Source organism: Pseudophryne corroboree, chromosome 8 (genome assembly GCF_028390025.1).
Source record: "Pseudophryne corroboree isolate aPseCor3 chromosome 8, aPseCor3.hap2, whole genome shotgun sequence".
Lineage (NCBI taxonomy): Eukaryota > Metazoa > Chordata > Amphibia > Anura > Myobatrachidae > Pseudophryne > Pseudophryne corroboree.
This window is the reverse complement of record NC_086451.1, coordinates 201,516,720-201,527,566: the sequence shown is the minus strand read 5'-3', so window position 1 is coordinate 201,527,566 and position 10,847 is coordinate 201,516,720. Positions and strand designations below refer to the sequence as shown.

The 10,847-nt window shown below is 47.3% G+C and overlaps 1 protein-coding gene across 2 annotated transcripts in view; it reads left to right on the top strand.

Annotated features, from left to right (window-relative positions):
- The first annotated feature begins 1,047 nt into the window (after window positions 1-1,047).
- The window catches only part of MID2 (midline 2), a 907,753-nt gene continuing 897,953 nt past the window's right edge, over window positions 1,048-10,847 (top strand). Inside the window, exon 1 of one of the 2 annotated variants that reach the window (XM_063937060.1) lies at window positions 1,048-1,747. The gene's annotated coding sequence lies outside the window, so the exon portion shown is untranslated. Of the gene's footprint in view, window positions 1,753-10,847 lie in introns of both variants that reach the window. The other variant, XM_063937059.1, reaches the window with a different exon arrangement.

Below are 10,847 nucleotides of genomic sequence, written 5' to 3'. Positions count from 1 at the left end.
AGTTACCTCCCAGAAACACCCACTTCCTGTCAATCACTCTGCGGCCAGCAGTGCAACTGAAAAGCGTTGCTAGACCTTGTGTGAAACTGCATAGTCTTTTGTGAAAGTACGTCGCGCGTGCGCACTGGGCAGCATATGCATGCTCAGAAATGCCGTTTTTTTACCTATTCGCTGCACTGCGACCGAAAGCAGCTAGCGATCAACTCGGAATGAGGGACAACGTTCATATCTTTGAGTGTGGAGTCACCAGCGATGAACGATGCGCAGCCCTGCGCTCGTTCATCGCTGGTGCCCTGTCGGCTGTACATGTAGGCCAATATGGATGATCTCGTCCATATTTGCCTGCACTTCAATGGAGCCGGGTGACTGGGGGAGTGAAGAAACTTCACTCCTCCACCCCCTCCCGCGCCGTCGGGCAGCTCGGCGGCGGATCTTGACAAGCTAATCAGAATCATTAGAATGTGAAACACTGTAAAGTGGTTTAAGGGACGCGTGTGTGTGAGGGGTCTGGGACTCAGGGTCGACAGCACAAAGGTCGACACACTTTAGGTCGACGCCAATTGGTCGACACACCTTAGGTCGACATGGAAAAAGGTCGACATGAGTTTTTTTATGCTTTTTGGTGTCGTTTTCTTCGTAGAGTGACCGGGAACCCCAATTAGTGCACCGCTTCGCTCGCCATGCTTCGGGCATGGTGCCTTCGCTCCGCTACCGCTTCGCTCGGCACACTTTACCGTTTCAATCGTAGTCCACGTGGATCGTTAAGTATGAAAAGGTTCAAAAAAAGAAAAAAATCGTGAAAAACTCATGTCGACCTTTTTCCATGTCGACCTTGTTCCTGTCGACCTTTTGTCCATGTCGACCTAAGGTGTGTCGACCAATTGGCGTCGACCTTTGTGCTGTCGACCTGGAGTCCGGATACCGTGTGTGAGATCTCTTCCAGGTAAGAGAGTAGGCTGCAGTACTGCACCGCTGGGGGCAGGGGGAACCCTCTCTCCTTGGTTCAGCAGCTGCTATACGGGGTTATGTGTGACTGTAGTATGTGCCAGTGTGTGGGAGAGGGAGTGAAAACGGATCAGTACTGCTAGTAGCTGCCTGTGACTCTGTCATCTCCTCCCTGGCACATCCCCGATACATTCTCTCTCTTCCCTCTGCACTGGAGCAGCCCCCACAGCCCGCTTAGCAGTTACAGCGTTTATTTCACTTTCTCTTGGCGGCACCATGACTCTTCCCCGGCAGAGACACTCACTGTACCTGCCCTGTGCCTCCTGGCTGCTGCTGGCACATTGTCAGACACACTGGGCAGGGGACGATGCCCGATAGGTAGTTATTCCGAGTACAGCAGCAGCTGCTAGGGAGGTCACTTCTGTGCAGCATCTCCCACATACACAGGATTACACCTCATTGGTTGTTTCGGATGTGACATTGGCTGTAGCAGCGACAAGTGTGTGGCCTCACTCACACTTACACTACACCTGGAGAGCTGAGATCGCAGCTGCTGAGTAACGGATCCCCATATTGCCTCTTATGGCAGTGACTGAGGCGGCTGCTTCCCCCGTAGTGTGCTCGGCGCTCGGCGCTCCCCACCCAGGCAACGTCCTACTTTAGGGAAACCTGCACCTGCAGTTTGGGATTTCTTCCTCCCCACATCCTGCATTGTGATCAGCCCTACACTACACCCCACACCAAGCTGGCACAGCACCCTGGCGCCCGGAAGAGGCATGACCCGCTGCTGGGAAAGTTACGGGTAATGTATGTGTCATTCTCTCTGTGGGTAACTGGGATCCTTTCCTACACCATAGACAGTTGTGCCCCAAGGTCCATCACCACTGTCACAGGATCAACATGCCTGGTGTAGAAAAGCCCTATAGTATATACAGTAGTGTGGGTTTATGATTTATGGGGGTAATTCCAAGTTATATCTGCCCCCCCTGTAGTGCACATGGTTTTGCCCAACTGCTAAAAAATTTCCTGCTGCGATCAACTTGGAATTACCCCCAATGTGCAGTATGTGTTATGCGAAGTCGTGTATGTTTACAAGCAAATAAAATCCGGAGCCTGTATTTTATATAGTAATTTTATTTTATGAGTGCTATTGAATAATAGATAAAAACATAACAAAAAATCTATCTATCTATCTATCTATCTATCTATCTATCTATCTATCTATCTATCTATCTATCTATCTTTTCTGTTTATATAACTAGCTATCAATAAATAATCTGTTTAATAAATGTATTAATTTGTATCTATTATTATTATTATTATTATACTACACTATTTTAGCATTGCATATTTATAGGTATATGTTTTAAATTATGTTTCCTATTAATTAAGCAAACAATAAAGGTCACTATATATAGACATATGTGATTAATATACTTCAGCATTCAAAAGTTGTAGTGATTGTAGCATATATGGTGTGTTCGCTCCATTCTATAGATGAATGAGAGATAAGACACATTTATTATTCCTAGGTATGTAAGTCAGCTCAGTGCACACCTATGTTTTCTGTCCTTAACGCGAAGGACAACTCATGATTTTTCATGATAAATCAGATGCTGTTTAATAACTGTGCCATGTACAGTATGGTGGTTAATCTGGCCTGTTTCTTTGTTTCATCATTTATCTCATTCTGCTGTTAGTTTCTTAGATATTTTTTATTTCTACTGTATGTATTGCATTATATATTTCATACAAATACATATTGGGGGTCATTCCGACCCGATCGCTCGCTGCAGTTGTTCGCAGCACAGCGATCGGGTCGGAACTGCGCATGCGCTGGCACCGCAGTGTGCCAGCGCATGCCGGACGGCCGAAGGCCGTAATTTCCTAGCAATCGCCTCTGCCTGATTGACAGGCAGAGGCGGTCGCTGGGCGGCACGGTGGCGTTTAGCCGCCGTTTTGGGGGTGTGGTCCGGCCAACACAGTCGTGGCCGGACCGTGCGGGGGGCGGGCCGCAGCGGCTGCGTAACGTCACACACAGCCGCTGTGACCAGGGGCAGCGACGAGCACCTCCCGGCCAGCCACAGGAGCTGCGCTGGCCGGGAGTTACTCAACAAGTACAAAAGCATCGCCGCTGTACGATGCTTTTGTACTTGTGTGGAGTGATGCCGGACAGACATGCGTGGCGGACTAGCTCTGTGCTGGGCGTCCCCCCGCATGTCTGGGAACATGATCGTAGCTGTTCTAAATTTAGCACAGCTACGATCAACTCGGAATGACCACCCATTGTGCTATTATAACACATCTTGTACTTTAATAGCATATACATTTTTCTGTTACGTCCTAGAGGATGCTGGGGACTCCAAAAGGACCATGGGGTTTAGACGGGATCCGCAGGAGACATGGGCACACTATAAGACTTTGAATGGGTGTGAACTGGCTCCTCCCACTATGCCCTCCTCCAGACCTCAGTTAGTTAGATTCTGTGCCCAGAAAGACTGGACACACACTAGGGGAGCTCTCCTGAGTTTCTCTGAAAATACTTTGTTAGGTTTTTTATTTTCAGGGAGACCTGCTGGCTACAGGCTCCCTGCTTCGTGGGAGTGAGGGGAGAGAAGCAGACCTACTTCTTCTGAGTTCAAAGGCCCTGCTTCTTAGGCTACTGGACACCATTAGCTCCAGAGGGTTCGATCACTTGGTGCTTGTTCCCGAAGCCGCGCCGTCAACCCCCTCACAGAAGCCAGAAGAAAGAAGCCGGGTGAGTATAAAGAAGATCAGAAGACTTCAGTGACGGCAGAAGACTTCAGTAATGAGGTACTGCGCAGCGGTCGAACTGCGCGCCATGCTCCCACACACACTTCAGACGTCACTTGCAGGGTGCAGGGCGCGGGGGGGCACCCTGGGCAGCATGATTACTGGAGTACAACACTGGCCAAAAGATATATATTTTCTCCTACGTCCTAGATGATGCTGGGGACTCCAAAAGGACCATAAGGTATAGACGGCATCCGCAGGAGACATGGGAACACTATAAGACTTTGAATGGGTGTGAACTGGCTCCTCCTTCTATGCCCCTCCTCCATACTCCAGTTAGACTCTGTGCCCAGAGAGACTGGACACACACTAGGGGAGCTCTCCTGAGTTTCTCTTAAAAGACTTTATGGGGCAGATGTATTAACCTGGAGAAGGCATAAGGAAGTGATAAACCAGTAATATGTGCAAGGTGATAAAGGCACCAGCCAATCAGAACCTAACTGTTAATTTACATATTGGAGCTGATTGGCTGGTACCTTTATCACCTTGCACATATCACTGGTTTATCACTTCCTTATGTCTTCTCCAGGTTAATACATCTGCCCCTATGTTAGGTTTGTTATTTTCAGGGAGACCTGCTGGCAACAGGCTCCTTGCATCGTGGGACTGAGGGGAGAGAAGCAGACCTACTTCTGTGAGTTTCAAGGCCCTGCTTCTTTGGCTACTGGACACCATTAGCTCCAGAGGGTCTGATCACTTGGTTCGCCTAGCTGCTCGTTCCCGGAGCCGCGCCGTCACCCCCCTCTCAGAGCCAGAAGAAAGAAGCCGGGTGAGTAAAGGAGAACAGAAGACTTCAGTGACGGCAGAAGACTTCAGAGTTTCGGAGGTACCGCGCTGCGGTCGCGCTGCGCGCCATTGCTCCCACACACAAGCGGCACTACAAGGGTGCAGGGCGCATGGGGGGGCGCACTGGGCAGCAGTATACCTCATATATATTTCCTGGCAAAGTGGTATACAGTGTGTAGGCACTGTATACTGACCCCTGCCAGTATAAAAGGGTGAAAAACTAACGGGACTGAAGCGTGCAGAGAAGGGGGCGTGGCTTAGCCCTCACAACTCTCTACAGCGCCATTTTCTCCTCACAGAGATGCTGGGCCCGCCAAAACACTGTTGAACAGCTAACAGTGTAAAATGAGGGGGGGGCACAGTTGTTTAGTGCAATATAGGTTCAACCATGAAGCACTATATATATATATATATATATATATATATATATATATAATGAGCGCGTGTAAAATGAGTTGGTAAAAGTTTCTGTGTTTTCTCTGTCAGATACTGGAATCTACCCATTTTAGCAATGTCGGTGGGTGTTTAGTACACGTGTGTCGACATGTGTGAGTGCTCTGCCACAAACAGCTATGGGAATCCCTCTGTCGGCTTTGCCGACTCCTGATGGTACTTAATTCATGAGATTAAGTGTCAGCATGTCAGTAGTTGTAAGCCTTTCCAAAGTAAACACTGTATGGGAGACACAGACGTATGTGGGTGACCCTGTCGGCACCAACTATTATGACTGGGTGTAAAATTATGTAAAAAAGCTATACCTGTGTATATATATATATATATATATATATATATGTATGGTACGGTTGCATTGAGTTGTAGCTCGAGCACAGACGTGGTAGTATTTGTGGGGGCGTGATAGTAAAATTATGTATATATTTCCCTCAGACGCCTCGGGGTCGCAAAAATAAAATGTTATTTTGCCCAGTTACTACTCCCTGTTGTCGACACGAATACTGTGTCTTATGTCGGCTATAATGTTTCCTGATTAGATCCACAACATTGGCATTCAGTACATGTTCATGCATATTCAGAACAGATTAATGTCACTAGGGACACTGCTGTTCCTGACAAAATATATATATATATATATATATATATATATATATATATGAATGAGATGTATATATAGTGTGACAAGAACACTGGGATAGTGTTTGAGGGCAGGTATGTTTGTCCCAGGTTCTTGTCTTACATGTTTTAAAAAGTGTTAACTTCTAGGAAAAATGCTTTTGGTTTTGTCAGAACCTTTTCAGTTTGCTGTAAAAGCTGGGTATAGGCTCTAAGAGAGAGATAAGGAGAGTTCTAGACATTGGGCCCAGTTTGGGTCTTTGGCCTCACAGAGGGCTAATCAGGGTTTCAGCTGTGTAAGTGTGTTATAGGGCTGCTAGCCTGATTAGTAGGGGCAGACTGCCTGGGAAGGCTGCAGGATCTGTGTGTGAGAGACACGCTTTCTGATGCAAGTAAGCTATACAGTATGTACTAAAGAACTCTGTGTTTTGTTTAGTGACAGTTAGGAATATCTTATGTTTAGTTAGTGCCGGACAGGCAAGGTATTTTTATTTTGGGGTTTGTTTTGTTTTCTGTTTCAATAAAACTGGCCGGGGTCAGTTGTACCAGAAACTGGACTTGTGTTGTTCCTCAGCTGCTGCGTGCTGCCATATTCCCCAGGAAAAGGCGCCTTGCACCCCTACAGTGTTACAACTTGGTGGAGAATGCGAGCACACCGTTCTGCGCATAAGTGAAAGCAGCAGCTTTGTGAGGCCTGCAGAAAACGGTGGTTTATGCAGATACAGCCCAGTGTGAAGTTACTGAGACTCACCCCTGAGGGTTTGATATATGTCCTGGGTGAAAGTAGCTACAAAGCCGCCTGAAAAATCTGTCGACATGGAGGATCTGCTTAAAGCCTTGCTGCAAGCTACAGCGGCTCAGCAGGAGGCCAACCGACAGCAGCAGGTGGCAATGGAGGAAAATAGGAGACAACAGCAGGTGGCAATGGAGGAAAATTGGAGACTACAGCAGGAGGCCAACAGACAGCAGCAGGTGGCAATGGAGGAAAATATAAGACAGCAGCAGGTGGCAATGGAGGAAAATAAGAGACAACAGCAGGCAGTTGTTGATGAACTTTACAGGCAACAGCGTCAGGATAGAGAGGCCTTAGCAGAAGTGGTGCAGAGACTTGCAGCTCGGGTTGGAGATGTGGCCGTCAGTGCTCCAACCAGCTCTAGTTCTATACGGGCCAGTCACTTCCTGCAGAAAATGACAGAGGCTGATGATGTGGAGGCCTATCTGACCACGTTTGAAAGGACTGCCGAGCGTGAGAACTGGCCGAAAGCACAGTGGGCCAGTCTGCTGGCACCTTTCCTGTCAGGTGAGCCCCAAAAAGCTTACTTTGATTTAAGCCCTGCTGAGGCTCGGGACTATGATAAACTAAAGACTGAGATCCTGACCCGCCTGGGAGTCACGCTGTCAGTACGAGCACAACGGGTGCACCGTTGGCTGTACGCCATGGAGAAGCCTCCGCGCTCCCAGATGCACGACCTTATTCAGCTAACAAAAAAATGGCTACAGCCAGAGACATTAACTGGTCCCCAGATGGTGGAAAGAGTCGTCATGGACCGCTACTTGAGATCTTTGCCCATGGTCCTGCGCAAGTGGGTGAGCCATGGAAACCCGGGTACTGCTGACCAATTAGTGGACATGGTAGAGAGGTATTTGGCAGCAGAGGAACTACTGATGACCACCCAGCAACCCATAGATCCTCGACAGCGCCCTTCAGTAAAGACTGGTAAGACTGTTCCGTGGGAAAACGTTGCTGGGCGGTTAAGAGAACGCAAGGCTGGAGAGACTGTAAACACTTGCCCTGGAAACAGGCCAATGGGGCTAGAACGGTCTATGCTGCCCAAACGGGTTGATAATCGTGTGGTTAAATGTTTTAGGTGTGGTATGCCAGGTCATGTTATTGCCAATTGCCCAGTCACGCAAGAACCCATGCAATGTGATGCTGCCTTTGAATGTCGCAGAATGTCTTTCTTTGCTAGGTTAGCCTGTACTGTGGTACCTTCACCTGAGCTGGAAAAACAAATGTGTGATGTGTTCTTAGAGGGTAACCGGGTAGAGGCCTTGCTAGATTCAGGAAGTTTAGTTACCCTCGTGAAAGCTGGGTTAGTGAACCCCTTAAAGGTCCAGCAAATACCTATTGGGGTAACTTGCATACATGGGGATACCCAACATTATGCCACTGCTGAGGTGAATATAGAAACTTGTTGTGGGTCAGCAATGGTTAAAGTGGGACTGGTCCCTAACTTGGTGCATGAGGCCATAATAGGGAGGGATTTTCCTCATTTTTGGAAACTGTGGGAATCACGGTTATCTACAGATGTGAGAAGTAAAAAGCCAGTTGATAATACCGGTGATTTTATGGATGTACGTGGGTCTTCGGAACTTTCTGGCCCTTTGCCTTTTGCTAGTTTGGCTGGGGAAGTGACAGATGGGGAGTCCAGTGAGGACCCTCTTGCTGGGAACAGAGACATAGTAGTTAGAACTGAAAGCGTGCCTGACCTGGAGGTAAAGAAGGATCTGTTTGCGTCTGAACAGTTAAAGGATCCTACCTTAATAAAGGCTAGAGAGAATGTTAAGATTGTTAATGGGGAACCTGTGGTACCAGGTGACAGGGTTACGTATCCCCACATGGCCATCTGTAATGAGCTCTTGTACCACATTGTCAAAAGGGGTGAGGATGTGGTGGAACAGTTGGTAGTTCCCCAGCCTTATCGGAGAACGGTACTAGATTTAGCTCATAGTCACGTTACCGCAGGACATTTAGGGGCAGAAAAAACCACTGAAAGAGTTTTACAAAGGTTCTTTTGGCCAGGGGTTTATAAAGAAGTGTCTGAATATTGTTCTTCCTGTCCTGAATGCCAGTATCATGCCCCTAGACCCCATTTCAGGAGCCCACTAGTTCCCATGCCTATTATAGAGGTCCCGTTTGACAGAATAGCCATGGATCTCGTGGGGCCCTTGTTAAAGTCTGCTCGGGGCCATCAGTATATCCTGGTAATTATGGACTATGCCACTCGATATCCTGAGGCTGTCCCTTTACGCACTATCACAACCAAGGCGATAGCTAGGGAGCTGGTGCAGGTATTTAGTAGAGTGGGAATACCAAAAGAAATTTTGACTGACCAAGGTACTCCATTTATGTCAAGGATCATGAAAGAATTGTGCAAGTTATTTAAGGTCACTCACCTCAGGACGTCCATCTACCATCCCCAAACTGACGGGTTGGTGGAAAGGTTTAATAAAACATTAAAAAGTATGTTAAAAAAGGTTGTTGAGAGAGATGGGAAAAACTGGGATTGTTTGTTGCCCTACTTGTTAATGGCCATCAGAGAAGTTCCTCAGTCCTCTACGGGGTTTTCTCCATTTGATTTGTTGTATGGTAGACACCCCAGAGGGCTGTTGGATATTGCCAAAGAGACGTGGGAAGGACAGCCCACTCCTTATAGAAGCGTTATTGAGCATGTAACACAAATGCAGGATAGGATTGCAGCCGTGGTACCTGTTGTCAGAGAGCACATGGAACAGGCCCAAAGTGCTCAACAGAGGGTCTATAACCGGAGTGCCAAGATACGGGAATTTGCTCCTGGAGATAGAGTTCTTGTTTTGGTACCCACTGTGGAAAGCAAATTCCTAGCTAAATGGCAGGGTCCATTTGAGATTAGGGAAAAAGTGAATGACGTTAATTACAAAGTATACCAGCCGGGAAAGAGAAAACCCGAACAGATCTACCATGTTAACTTAATCAAACCCTGGAAAGATAGGTTGTCTCTGTCAGCGGAGCCTTGCCCTTCGGTGTCTTCACCCCGGTTGCTTCCCGCAGTGAAGGTGTCAGAGACATTATCAGCTGATCAGAACAATCAGGTTAAAGAATTTCTTATCCAAAATAGGGAGGTATTTTCAGAGCTGCCTGGCCGAACGACCATAATAAAACATGACATTGTCACAGAACCAGGGGTCAGGGTTCATTTAAAGCCATATAGGATTCCTGAAGCTCAGCGAGAAGCTATTTCTAAAGAAGTTAAAACCATGTTAGAACTTGGAGTCATAGAGGAGTCTAACAGTGAGTGGTCCAGTCCCATAGTGCTCATCCCGAAGCCCGACGGTAGCATACGCTTCTGTAATGACTTTCGTAAGTTAAATGAGGTGTCCAAGTTTGACGCATACCCCATGCCCCGTGTGGACGAGCTTGTAGAAAGGCTGGGAACAGCCAGGTTTCTCACCACATTGGACCTGACCAAAGGTTACTGGCAAATACCTTTATCTGATAGCGCCAAAGAAAAAACAGCCTTTTCGGTTCCGGAGGGGCTGTACCAGTATAAGATGTTACCCTTTGGGTTGCATGGGGCTCCAGCAACCTTTCAACGGGCGATGGATAAAATTTTGAGGCCCCATAGAAAATATGCAGCTGCCTATTTGGATGATGTGGTAATTCACAGTAAAGACTGGGGGTCCCATTTGGTTAAAGTACAAGCAGTACTGGACTCAATCAGAGAGGCAAGGTTAACTGCTAACCCAAAGAAGTGCTGCCTCGCAATGGAGGAGGTCAAATACTTGGGCTTCACCATAGGCAGAGGTCTGATTAGGCCCCAATTGAATAAAGTTGATGCTATTCAAAACTGGCCTCGTCCAGTGAATAAAAAACAGGTTAGGGCTTTTTTGGGAATTACTGGGTACTATAGACGGTTTATTCCCAATTTTGCGACCACAGCGGTGCCGTTGTCAGACCTTACCAAAGGGAAGCAGTCAAATGTGGTGAAATGGAACCCTGATGCAGAAAAGGCGTTCCAAGCGTTAAAAGTGGCTTTGTGTTCACAACCGGTGTTGATAACACCAGATTTTTCAAAAGAATTTGTGGTACAGACAGATGCCTCAGAGGTAGGGATAGGTGCTGTGCTGTCCCAAACCAGAGATGGGGACGAACACCCTATCATTTATTTGAGTAGGAAACTCAATGAGCATGAAAAAAGGTATGCCATTGTGGAAAAGGAGGCTTTGGCCATTAAGTGGGCACTAGATACCTTGAGATATTACCTCTTGGGTAGACAATTCAGACTAGTGACGGATCATGCCCCTTTAAAATGGATGTATGTAAATAGAGGCAAGAATGCTCGGGTAACTAGATGGTTTCTAGCGTTGCAGGATTTTAAGTTTACTGTTGAACATAGACCGGGAACACAATTGGCCAACGCAGATGCATTGTCTCGCATCTTCTGTTTGGGGGCTACAAGTGTTCCGGCCCCTAG